The sequence below is a fragment of the Lissotriton helveticus genome, chromosome 5_1 (genome assembly GCF_964261635.1).
Source record: "Lissotriton helveticus chromosome 5_1, aLisHel1.1, whole genome shotgun sequence".
Lineage (NCBI taxonomy): Eukaryota > Metazoa > Chordata > Amphibia > Caudata > Salamandridae > Lissotriton > Lissotriton helveticus.
This window is the reverse complement of record NC_136065.1, coordinates 1,258,111,039-1,258,124,351: the sequence shown is the minus strand read 5'-3', so window position 1 is coordinate 1,258,124,351 and position 13,313 is coordinate 1,258,111,039. Positions and strand designations below refer to the sequence as shown.

The 13,313-nt window shown below is 41.5% G+C and overlaps 1 long non-coding RNA gene across 1 annotated transcript in view; it reads right to left on the bottom strand.

Moving 5' to 3' along the window:
- LOC144753571 (uncharacterized) overlaps positions 1 to 13,010 on the bottom strand; it is a 111,849-nt gene extending 98,839 nt beyond the window's left edge. Inside the window, exon 1 of the long non-coding RNA XR_013594417.1 lies at positions 12,773 to 13,010. This is a non-coding gene — a long non-coding RNA (uncharacterized LOC144753571). The remainder of the gene's footprint in view (positions 1 to 12,772) is intronic.
- Positions 13,011 to 13,313: the final 303 nt, after the last annotated feature.

The following is a 13,313-nucleotide window of genomic DNA, read 5'->3' as shown; positions in this document are numbered from 1 at the left end:
ACCACTTTAGAAAGTAAGGTTATATCTAACTTTAGCCTCTGCCAAAACTCTGCGGACTGGGGAATCTATACACACACTGTACTTTATTTTGGTCCAGTATATATAGAGCCACTTTCCTACAATATCTCATTGCTTGATTAGACACAGATTCAATTAATAATAGTAATATCTGTAAGGGAAAAATTACAAGGGATTTAGATTCAGGGCTCTGATTAGCTCCAAACCTTCTTGTCATTCTGTCTGTGCACACTGGGGGTCATCTGGTAGTTTAAAGCAACAGAAGTAACTTATAAAGTCCTTGTTTACACTTAGCTGCGTATTCATATGTTGCACCATCTACCTGTATAAATCAATGTAATAATAATGCACAGCTAACTTGACAAACCAGCATTTTTACCAAGCTAATGTTTTTAACAATGTTCCTATTCTTTGTTTATAATAATAATAATTTTATTGTGCAGTTAATTAAAACTCACAAAATAAAAACATTCTGCGATCAAATTATGTTCGACGTTATCTTGTACTTTTACATTTAAAACATTTACTCTCAAATAAAGGTTGTGTAAATCTCAGTTTCTTTATATGTATTGTCCTTTTCCAGGGTGATAAAGTGCTTGTGCTTGGGAGTTCAGGACACAGTTTAACAAAGCCTGGTTCTAGACGGACTGTCTCAGTTTTTTATCAATGCATTCCAGTTCGAGGACAATAAAGTGCTTGTGCTTCAGGGTACAGGACACAATTTTGACAAGGCCTGTTTCTAGTCTGGCTGTCGCTGTACTTGGTTAAATGATATAACTGCTTACTGTTCTTCCTTCCTCCCTTTTCTAGGTCTTAAGTCTTCTAGCCACTATGTCGAAGTACTTTGTTAGTCGGCAGTTTAGTTGGGTCTCCCCTGGGTTAAAGCATAGCTTAGCCACAAAGTAATGTACAAAGTTCCCCAGGTGGGGTGATGAAAAGTTAGAGTATGTCAAAATGAAGCGTGCATAGAGAAAGATAGACAAAAGCCAAAGAGGGGAATACCCTAGTTGGGACTAAAACCCTCACACACCTAGCAAGCTAGATGTCATGCTTCATCATATGGGTTTGCTCCTCGCTGGACTGGCGCTGCAATGTCCGGCGGGCACCCATAAAGGGGCTCTTTAACGGAGATCTTTAATCCCTGCCATATGGTGCATGCGGGTGTGCGGGTAGGAAAAGGTGTAGTCGTGAGAAGTGTGGTGAAAATTAAAAAAGGTGGGTCAGTCCACAAAGAACTTTATTGGCGTGGCTGGCGCCCTTGGTTAAAATGGTGGGAGGGGAGATAACTGCTACAGGTAGTGTTGTGCAAGATACCTACAACCCCCTGGTATGGTCAACATGTTTCATGCCCGGAGGGCAATTCATCAGGACCTAAGTGGGACGTACTACACAGTGAAGAAATACATAAGTGATCATACAACCTTATGCCATGAGGTCATAAAGGAGCAGGCAAAGAAGTCCTGCTGAGTACGGGTGACCTAAAGGAAATACACAACAACACATAGTGAAGGCTTTATATGTTCGTGATATTGCGAGGCCACACACAAGTTTTCAAGTTTTATTTTATTATGATAAGGAACTCTTTATGAGGTCCACATAAAACAGCATATACATACAAACAAGAAATACTTAAAATATTATTCCATCGAAATTACAAGAGACATCTTAATACAAGTCCAAAAAACATTTAAAAAAGTTGTACAGTTTAAAAGCAAACATTTCATTAGGTGGGTTAATCAAGGCAGCCTTAAACAAAGAAGCAGATAATATGTTGAGTTGTAGGCAAATTGGTCTTAACCATCTACGCCTGCAAGGCATCAGTGTCGGACAGACAAACATGACGTGATCTAAGTCCTGATCATACAATTGACAAAGATCACAGCGTGCCGAATGACCAAACCAGCTGGCATGTAGAACTTTCAGCGGAAGCAAATTGTGTCTTAATAAATACACAAGGCGCCTGGCGCCATGGGAGATATTCCAATACATATATGGTTGAGCTTTCCGCAGGGTATAAGATTCAATAACAGGCGTACAACCTTTTTTTGCTAGACAGAGGTCTCTATCCTGACAAAACCCCAATTCCCAGGAGGCTGACTTCAGAACCGTTTTTAATTGGAGAGAGGACAATAGAAATAAAGTCTCCTCATCCAATTTCAATTTTAACACGGCAAATCTGAAGTTTTTACAATCAGTGAGAAGTCATTAAGAGATCCTAATAATTCATTTTTTATAAGAACTCGTAAAGTATTAGGTTCACCTTTAGATAAAGCTACTACCCAACGTATGATACTTGCCAAACCTTGGACCCAGCTGCTACGTAAACCCAGCTCCTGTCTCAAGGAGGCAGTTGAATTTGCAGTACCTACAGACATTAAACTACGTAAAATTTTCCCTTCCGCAGAGTTTAAGAAACTCCACTTTTTTAGATCAACTAACTCAATACCGTATAACAGGGAGGCAGGAACTTTCGCTCTAAAAACATCTAAGAGAATAGAAAAATGCCTTCTACCTGTGGCTTTATATAGGGAAAATAAGCTCTTTCCCTGCGAAATAGCCTTACAAGAGTTATTGTCAATGTGTAGTTTGTCACTTAAATTATAAGTGACAATTTTACCTAGGAAGGTATAAGATTTCACACATTCCAGTTTTTCCCCCCCCACAACCCATGGATAGTTAAGGCATTTAGGCTTCTTTCTACCAGAAAAACAAATAACTTTGCTTTTTGCCGTGTTTATAGATAAGAAGTGGCTTTCAGCATATTCAGACAATGCATGCAGCCGATTGTTCAAGCCCTTTGGGGTGAGATCCAAAATCAAGATGTCATCTGCATACATAAGGCATGCAATTGGAGCTCCACCCAAATACGGGGCAATACCGGCGCAAGCAGAGAGAGTAACGGGTAGATCAACTGTATATAAAGAAAAAAGCAATGGAGCCAAAAGGCAACCTTGCTTCAACCCGTTGGAGGTGGGAATTAATTTAGATACACCACGTTCACCTCCAAGTAGAACTCTGCACCAAGTGTCAGAATAAAGGGCGCGAATTAACTTAATAAGGAATGAAGGCATACCCAAGTTAACTAACTTTCTCCAAAGCAAAATTCTATCTACCTTATCAAAGGCGGTGGAGAAATCAATAAAGGCGCCATATACCTGACCACCACGGACTTTCACATATTTTTCATTGATAACTTGTAATGCAGTCAGGTTGTCAAGAGTTCCGTGATTTTGTCTGAAACCTGTTTGCTCCATGGGAAGGATTTTATGTTCAAATACCCATTGATTCATTAAAGTAAGCACACATTTTGCAAAGACCTTACCAATCGCATCAAGCAGAGCTATTTGACGATAGTTTTGTGGTAGATCTCGTGCCCCTTTTTTATATAAAGGGACAATAATACTTCCTTTCCAGGAGGGGGGGACTGTTCCGCTAGAAAAACAAAATTTAAACACTGGGAAGAGTATTTTACTCCAAAGTTCACTCTGGTTTTTTAATACTAAAATTGGGATTTTATCAGGACCCATCGCACCAGAGGAGCGCATATTCTTAATGGCACATTCAATTTCCTTTTCTGTGGGACAGTCAGGTATACGTGAGACATTATCCAATTCAACATTAAAAACATGAAAATTATTGCTACTGTACAACTTCTCAATATAATTAACCCACACCTGTTCCTCAATGGCAATAGGCGTAGGACTGGCTCTGGTACGACAACCTTTGCCAATTAGGGACCAGAATGTCTTGGCTTGGCCATTATAAGAAGCTTCCCTCAGTTGGATCCAGAGGGCATCTTCCTTAGACCGTTTTAAGCGGGCCTTGAGCCTAACTCTCCTTCTTTTTAAGAGAAGCAACTTAGACTTAGCTTCTTCGGTAAAAAATAAAAATTGCCCCCTTACAACTTTGTTTATTTCTCTATTTAAAGCCCTTAGTGGATGAGGGACCACAAGGGATTGTTTCAGACCTGGTTTCTTTTTTGCACTAGCCGTTACAGAATCTAAAAAATTATTAAAACATAACAGCACTCTCCCTTCCCAAAGGGGTAAATTCTCAACAGTAAAATACAAAAGAGGCATCAGATTTCCAACAATACAAGGGTTCCAAAAACATTTCCCTGAGCTGGAGTCAAAATTCACAGAATCTGTATCCAGACTCCACGGATCCGCTTTTTGAAGCTTAACAGATACAGAAAGCAACAACACATTATGGTCACTAAGATTAGTCTCAATGACCTTCATATCCTTCAATAGGTGAAAACCGGCATAGTCTACCATGATAAAATCAATAATAGATTTTCCCTTTTCAGATTTACGAGTATAAGCTGCCGGGATGTCGGATGGAAGCCTCCCATTTACTATTAAGCATTCAACATTAAGTAGACCCTCTAATATAATTTTACCTCTTTTGTTAATTTTGATTTTGGAGGGAAACTGGGCTGATGGTATATTCAAAGACTCTTCCAATAAAATATTTCTAAACAACTCCAACCCACAGTTAGATATATTACAATTTAGGTCCCCAAACATTAACACATGCGGAGTAGGGGAGATATCAAACGCTTTAGTTAAAAAAGTAAACAGAGTTTTTAGACCAGCATTAAAACTACAATTGGGAGGAATATAAATGTTTACCACAATCAACAATCTATTAGGGCAATCCTCAAAAACATCTTTTAGCGTTATTGCTTGAAACAGTTTTCCTGGATCTAAGTAATATGAATAGTTCCAATGCAATCTGTTAGATAACAGGCATGCTAACCCTCCCTTAGCATGGCCTCTTCTAGTACTGGTTGCACTGCAATCCAAAACAAAAAAATCTTTTTCCAAAGCTAATCTTCCTTCGACCCATGTTTCCTGCAAACAGATTATGTCAGCCTTTTGAGAATGTAGGAAACCCAATTTCTCCTTATAATCCTTGAATCCAGCAGTGTTCCATGAAATAAATTTCAGCTCTCTGTTAAAAATTGGAGTGATGTTTAAAACCGGGAACAGATCTACTCGCTAGAACTCCAGGTAACCAACTCCATTTAGATTGATCATCCTTCACTGTCTGCTTAAGGGGAGGATTTTTGTATGAAACTAGCCTTTCATTCTTAGCCACACAAATTTTTAGGTCCTCTGATCTAGGATTAGACCAATCCGACAACTGCACTCCCATATTTAAGGGAAGTGATAGTGAAGTATCAGCAACAATACTTTGAGAACATTTATCCCCGAAGTATGGCATGACATCTATCCCTCTAACTTGTAATTCCTCTGCCCACTGTAGAACAAGATTTAATACAACTTTCGAATAAAATTTCACCCTTGTTGATCTTAATGGTTTCCCCATGTAGGAATTAAGGAGAAATACAATATCTAAATCGGACGTTTGAATTAATTTCAAACCTTCGATCTCTTTGAAACAGATCAACAGGGTAGATCGATTTAAAATTAAATCAGGTTCAAATAAGGGAGAGAAATCAAGATATAACGTATCCACGTTTATTTTTTCTTTTGGGACACTAACTGACGTTGAGGATGAAGCCTGAAAGGGTCTTGCTGACGGATTCAACGGAGGCGCAAACGGGATGACAGAAGGAGAGGAAACCTTAGAAATTACTTGGCCAGATCCTGCTTTAACGTTACAATAAGAAAAAGGATTTGCGGAAGGGTAGGAAACATTGGGAAGAAAAGGATTAGTAAAGTTTATAGGACCTAGACCAGGGGAGAGGGCATTTTCTTTGGGCGGGACAACCCTAACCTCTACATGAGAGGGAGGAGGCTGCTCCGCCTGCGGGGAATCATCCATACTTAATTCAGCATTCTTATCAAAGAAAAGTTTCCTCTGTCTTTTATTAGCAAACCTTCGAATGGGTTTCCTCTTCTTTATTTTAATCTTTTTGTGTTTCAGAGGACTCTCTTTTTCCATCACTCCCGTATTTACTTTAGGAATCTCCTCTTCTTTACTTGAAGGCAAGGAGAATATCGGAAAAAGAGATGGAATTTCGGATTTGGGAATGAGAGGGGAAGTTACTGTTGCCTCTATCTTGTCGCTAATTAGAGCTATACAATTAGCGCCAGCCGAAACCACTTTGGAAGGATTGGGGACAGCTAGGAGAACTACCGGCTTCTTTTCCTTTTGTCCTTCTATCAAAGGAGAAGATAGAGCTGAATCCAAAGCTGCCGAAGCGGAGGGCGCGCTTATTTTCGGGTGTACCAACAAAGAGGCCGATGGTATGGGAAGATCTGACACTAACTCATTTTTACTTAACAAGAGAACTTGCAAAATTTGCGTTACAGTGTCAAAAATACATTCCGAACCTCCCACAAACTTTTCAAGCAGACTTAAAATCGAGGAGAGAATTGATTCCAAAGAGGACAAAGAATTAGAAATTAACCTCCCATTAATATTTGGGGAACCCTCCCCTAAATTGTTCAACATTTGACCTGAACAGGATGTAAGGTTTAATTGTGGAAGGGAAAAATCTATTTTATTAGAAGGTGTGCTACTTAGAGGACCGGAACTTGAAATCGTTATTGCTTCCTCTAAAGGTTCACCTTTAGGGTTCCCCTGTACCGATCCTACCCGCGCCCTATGAGCTGTTAAATCAATGTCAGGCAATGTAAAATCATTCCCTACCACAGGGGATTTAACCAGCGCGGCTGAAAAAAGATCAATATTCACTGGAACTTTAGGAGCATCCATTAGTGCAACTTGAGAGGGGACAATTTTGACAGATTTTGAGGGCATATTACCCAGAGATTCAAGGGGAGCATTCTGTTTCAGCTGCACATTGTTAGACGCCGACGGCGAACCCCTTAAAACTTCGGGGCTAACTAGAATAGGCAAAGATTGACTAGCAACCAAGCTTAAACTAGAAGAAACATCAATGACCCGGTTAACAGGCACCGATTCATTAGAACCCGGAATTTCATTCGGGGACTGCAAATCAGTGGGTTTATCTTTCCCTTTGTCCCATAAGTTGAAAAGCTGGCATTGACCTTTCAGTTGCATAGAAGATGCAATTTTGTTCCGTAGAGGGTTGGATTTGGTTTTAGACCCAGATCTCCCCACAATCACACGCCCAGAGCGTAGTTTTTTAGCCGTCATGAGACATATTAAAAGGAGGGAAAAAATAAAAAAAGAAATGATAACAATTATATAGTATAAAACCTAATTAACAAAGCCTTAAAATACAATACAAGCCTATAAATGCAATAACACACTAATTTGATACCGGAGAACCAAGGGGGGGGGCCCAGCCCAGCCTTCTTCAGCCTCTGACGGCCTCAGACGGTCCCGCCCTTGTCCCGGGCTTCTCCCGGCGCGCTCCCGCGTTGCGGTGTCACAGAGGAGGTTTATAGCCGCGCTGAGGCGGGGGAGGAGCCAGCAGGGAGAGCGGGTCAGCTGCTGGTGATGCCGAGGGTCAGGCGCTCCTGGGACTTGAAGTCCTCGCCTGACCACGCTCGCAGCCCTGCCCACACCACCGCCACAGAGGCTCAGTCAGAAAAAGTCCTGAAGACACAGCGCACTTCCAGCAGCGCTGAAACAGAACCAGGGGCGAAGCGGGACCCGCGGAGCGGGTTCCGCGAGGAGTTAAATGAGGGTTGAAGGAAGAGCAGCTCCTGCGTGCTCGCAGTCCAAAGCTCCCTCGTTAGTCCACAACAGGCAACAGGTGAGAAACCAAAGAACAAACTGACGCGCTGGTTTTAGCCGCGCTGAGGCGGGGGAGGAGCCAGCAGGGATAGCGGGTCAGCTGCTGGTGATGCCGAGGGTCAGGCGCTCCTGGGACTTGAAGTCCTCGCCTGACCACGCTCGCAGCCCTGCCCACACCACCGCCACAGAGGCTCAGTCAGAAAAAGTCCTGAAGACACAGCGCACTTCCAGCAGCGCTGAAACAGAACCAGGGGCGAAGCGGGACCCGCGGAGCGGGTTCCGCGAGGAGTGAAATGAGGGTTGAAGGAAGAGCAGCTCCTGCGTGCTCGCAGTCCAAAGCTCCCTCGTTAGTCCACAACAGGCAACAGGTGAGAAACCAAAGAACAAACTCGAGGCCACACACATAACTAGCTTAAATGACATACTCGTGAATGGAAATAAAAATTAAACTCAAACTTGAGAATTAAAACCTGCAATGATAATTGTGAGTGCCTACTTGACGGAGACAACAATAGTCTAACATGCAGGGATTAAAAATGGTAAAGAATAGCCAAGGAACAGAGGACACGTGACGAAGGGGGGGGAAGGGAAAACTCATCATTACCGATCTTACCCTAAGGGAGATCATAAGATACCCCGCAGTCTGCTCCAGTGGGACCTGCACGTGTAGGTCAGGAACCTGGGAGAAGAGGGAGAGAGCGTTGGTGTCAAGTAGCAGTCCGAGCCCTACCGTAATTGAATGGTGGCATTCTGGGGGTCAGGACTCGTAGAAAGGAAAAAGCCAATGAGAAGGGAATATACCGGACCGACCACTGGGGCGCCAATAGTAGCCCAAGTGAGTCAAGTGTGCTAGAGTAATCCCCGGGGTCAAGGTGATAGCCTCCCTACAGCTTCTTATGCCCTTTTGGTTACATATTTCTTGAAGTAAGGTGTGCCTTATGTCCATCAGGCTTGAGCAGATTCAGATTGTGTGTGTTAGATTCTCTTTTCCTTTTCAACAAAAACGGTAGGACTGCTCTTCTTCTTTCATTTTCAAGGGTGCCAAATGAGGAGGAATTGGTAGAATGCCGAAGCGCTGTTTTAAAAAAATGTCTTTTGTCTTCTGTGTGAGTTCCATTTTTCAGGTATGCCTGAGGCTTAAGATTTTTATAATCATTCAGCACTATCCATTAAAGAGCCGTCTTGGCCAGGATTTCCTTATCCTATATTGTTGATATTCATTTTTTTGTTTTTGTTACTACCTTTTTGAAGCTTTTACTATCTATGGATGAGTCCCAAAGGTTTGTCAGTTCGAGATATTCTAATGATTGAAGCAGGTACTTCCTGGCTGTTGATTTATCTCGGGTTGACAGCTCAGAACTGAGGTTGGCATTTAAGTATCCTTTCTCTGCGCTTCTGATTTTACGCCAGCTTTTTGTATAAGCACCTCTTCTCTCCACTGTTTGTCTCTGAAGGCCAAATTCAAGACGTATTTGGGCAGGCGACACGTAGTTGGGCAGCTGGAAAATTGCTCTGTATGTTCTACTGATTATTTTATCTAGAACTGTTGCATCTTTCCCTTGCATTGATTCGCTCCCATATGTGAGCGTTGGCTGCAGTCGTACTCTGATCACTTGTAGGAGAGGATCAAAAGTTCAGTCTGGGAGGACCTTTTTCAGGGGTTTCATTGAAAAATAGAATGTGGTGCCCTTCCGACGCAGTGCCTCTAGTTGTGGTATAAACGATCCTCTGCTGTCAAATAGTACCCCAAGGTATTTGTAGTTGGTTACCCGGTCTAGCCTCTGCCCTTCCAGGTGCCATGAAAGTTTCTTTGTCTTGTTATAATTCACTGTCATTACTTTTGATTTGTATAAGTTGGTCTTTAATGCATTGATTTGTGAAAATGTGTTAGTGGCATCCAGAAGGTGTTGGAGTCCAATTGGCAAATGGCTTATTAAAACCTAGTCGTCTGCATACAAAAGATTTGATAACAAGAGGTTTTTCCAGCAGTGGGGCATGGGCATGTGATTTGTTTTTTTTCATTTCCCCTGGCAGGTCTGCTAGAAAGAGATTAAACAGCATGGGTGATAGAAAGCACCCCTGCTTTAGACCTTTGGTGGTGTTAATGTGCAGCTTGTGCCACGTAGGATTTGGAGGGGTGCTCGGAATCCAAGGGCGATTGATAGGGCGCATAAGAAGGTCAATCTGGAGATTTCATCGGGCTGATGAAGCATGCCACCAACTAGGTTGGTGGGTGAGGGCTTTTTGAACAAACCAACTGGTTTGCCGACATACGTACTTCATTGAGTCTCCTTTTTTCCCTAAACATAGCTAGTCCTTCTTTGATTTTGATATCAGTTATCATTGTCATTCTGCACCAGAATCTATGAGTAGTCTCAATTTTTTCCCATCAGTTTCTATAAACTTATAAGGATCTACGCAGTCAGATTCATCATCTTGAACCACGACTATCATGTCTCTAATGCCTCTAGAACAAGACTGTTCTTCCTCTGAGGTATCACTTTGATCATCTTCAATGACAGAATTTATTTAATCCTTGGGAGTCTGGCAAACCTTGGCAAAATGCCTGATTTTGTTACACAATTTACATTTCACACTTCTCGCAGGACAAGGTCTACCATTAGGTGTATGTTTTGAATTTTCACACCTGAAACAAATTTTTTTTGTGTGAAAAAATTGTTTTTGTTAGAAAAGAAACTATTTTTGTTGTCTTTTTGTTTAACAATTTTCCTTGAATTATATTTTTCCTTTGAGACTGAATTCTCATTTACTACAGACATGCCACTATTTCCTTTCGAATGAGTTCTTTGCGTGCCTTACGTGAAACTTCAATTCCCTTTACCATATCAATTGTTTCAGCAAGATTAGGATTTCTAAAAGTGAGCAGTTTTTCTTGAACTTTTTTATCATAACAACGTTCAACAATTTGATCACGAATGAGTTGATCGGTGAAGTTTTCATATTCACACTCCGCTGCAAACATATGTAAAACAGCAACATAAGTGACAATGGATTCATCTTGCAACTGCTGTCTTGTAAAAAACTTGTGTCTATTAACAATTAAACTAGGTTGTACATCAAATTTTTTCTCAAGTTTCTTTACAGCTAGTTCAAATTCATCCAAATCTTCCTGATCTTGTGGAACTACATAGGGTGGAAGATGCTCGTAAATAGAGTGACCCTCGAACCCCAAATTGTGTTCCAAAAGAAACCTTTTCCGTTCAGGCCGATATCTATTACCACCAATTGCTCCTAAATATTTAGTAAAAGCCCTGTACCAATTCCGCCATGGAACTAGAGGGTCACCAGGAGTCTGGAGAAAAGGAGGAGGAGCACCGACATTTTCCATTGTAGCCATGACTCAATGGGTAAATGATAAGTAAACTTGCTGTGACACAAAGCTATAGTTTATACTTCTTAAACAGACATATAGCATTCAACTATAAAAGCAATATAACATTAGGAAAACTTAATTAAATAACTGTGAATTCAAATCAACTTGTGAATATTCACTAAAAGGAAAAGTATTGCTCTATACAGTATATGCATAACACAGCTATAGTTTTTAAAATATTAAAAACCAATTTTAACTTATAAAAGGTGTAAAAAGTCTTGTTAATGTTATGCTAGGATGAAGAATAAAATTGTGTTCTGCGTGTGCACATCACAGATGTGCTATTTCTTTGAAAAACAGCCTCTAGTTATAATTGTTTAATCCTTCTTCAATTGTCACTCAACTTATGAGGGTCAGCATTGTAGTTGTTTAGTCCTTCTTCAATTGTCACTCAACTTCCTGATGTGTTTTATACTATGAAGGTCAGCGTTGTAGTTGCCTAATCCTTCTTCGATTTTTACTCTTTTAGTGTTACTAAAAAACTGCTGAAAATGCCGTGATAGACTGAAGAATAAATGCCCCTCACATGAAGTAATTCGAAGCTTCTTATTCGACTGAGTGAGCAATAACCTATTAACTCTGAAAATCCCTTTGTAAATTCCCCTTCGTGCTTGTTAAACTGTGGGCTTTATTTCCTTTTTATTCACCCAAAAGAAGCATAGATGGCAGTCTTAACGTTTCACTCGACGCAAACAGCTGTCTTTATTTATTTCTTTGAGGCAGAGTCAATTTCAACCTCGCGCTAGAGTAGACACGCGTGACAGGAATTGTTTACTTAAGAACTGCAGTCAATTTCAACCTCGCGCTTGACTTGGCATACACAGCGGGTTATGTTTGCTTTAGAACTGCACTTAAGACTCCAGCCATGCGCTTTGCTTCTCGCACATAGTATATTTACTTTTGAAATGTAATCTGTCAGTTTTAATTCAATTATCTGCCTCGTGTTAAATCAATTGCACAAAAACACCGCAGATTTAATGTAATTTAGCCAAAAAGTTAATTACAGCTTTTCTTTCACTTGATGAATTTCACTCAAAGAATTTCCAGGCAATTACACGTGCAACGTTTACAATTGAATTTTAAACAGACTAGTAGCTGAGTTAAGCCAGAAACACACTGTAGGCTATGTTTATTTAAGAGGACAGACTCGCACATGAAAGGAAACAGGCTCGTGGATTTATTTAGTCCCCCCCCCCCACCCCTCCCTCCCAAAGTAAAAGCCAACTGAAAACACCTTCAGGAGATGGAAACCAGGCCTATAATACACCACGGCACCTGTAACAGACAGTACTCTAATATTTAAATATAAAAAAAACGGTTCCTACCTTAGAAGTCGACACAACATAAAAACCCCACTGGGCTACACGTCACATGATCATACCAGGGCTTTAACATGTCAGCTCAAGCGTAACTCTTTCCGCTGTGCCCCCTCCGATGCATTACCATTATCAATACAATTTACATTTGGGATTTCAGCTTTAAAAAATGGCATTTTAGATTTCCTTAAGAGCCTTAGGAGACCGAGAACAGCGAGCGGTTATGCAGGCTCAGTCAGGGCTGTGAAATAAATTATATTTTCAAGACCAGTTCTATTTAAATGGCAGAGTTTGGCCCACCGCAGCACCAGCCTGACGTGCGCAGCCAGTAGCAGAGCTTCTACAGGCTCAGTCATGCTCAGTCAGGCTGTACATTTAAACGATATTTATTAGTAATACAGACCTGAGTGAGTAACGGCCATAAAGAGTATCCGGCAGTCTCTTAGTAACGAAGATTGTGTGTGTGCGGTTTCTCTGAGATGAAGATTGTGCAACCGCTCTGACAACGGTCCAGTCACTGCAGCATGATGAGGCACTAATGGGCGGCACAGGCAGTGAGCAGTAAACGGCGTCACGCACGTAAACTAAAGAAGCACAACTGCTGCTCTTTTGTGCCATGGCCCGCCTCACGAGTGACTACTCCTGTCTCCACTATCGGCAAATGGCACAATGTATATTGTTGCAGTCACATGACACCATCTCATGTGAATGTAGACACCGATGAAGTGACTCACGTGACGTATTGAACCAAAAATCAGCCCCAGCCACAAAACCTGCCCCCAGTCAGAAAACCAGCCCCCACCCCAAACAGCCTACGGGGGGGGGGATTGCCCGGTGCCAGGAATTACCAGTCTGGACCTGCTCTCAAAAGCTTGTTTCCCACAGATTGAGCTGGAAGGGAGATCTGAGAAAGAATGTGCGTGCTCCTTTGATGCCTCTGCTCT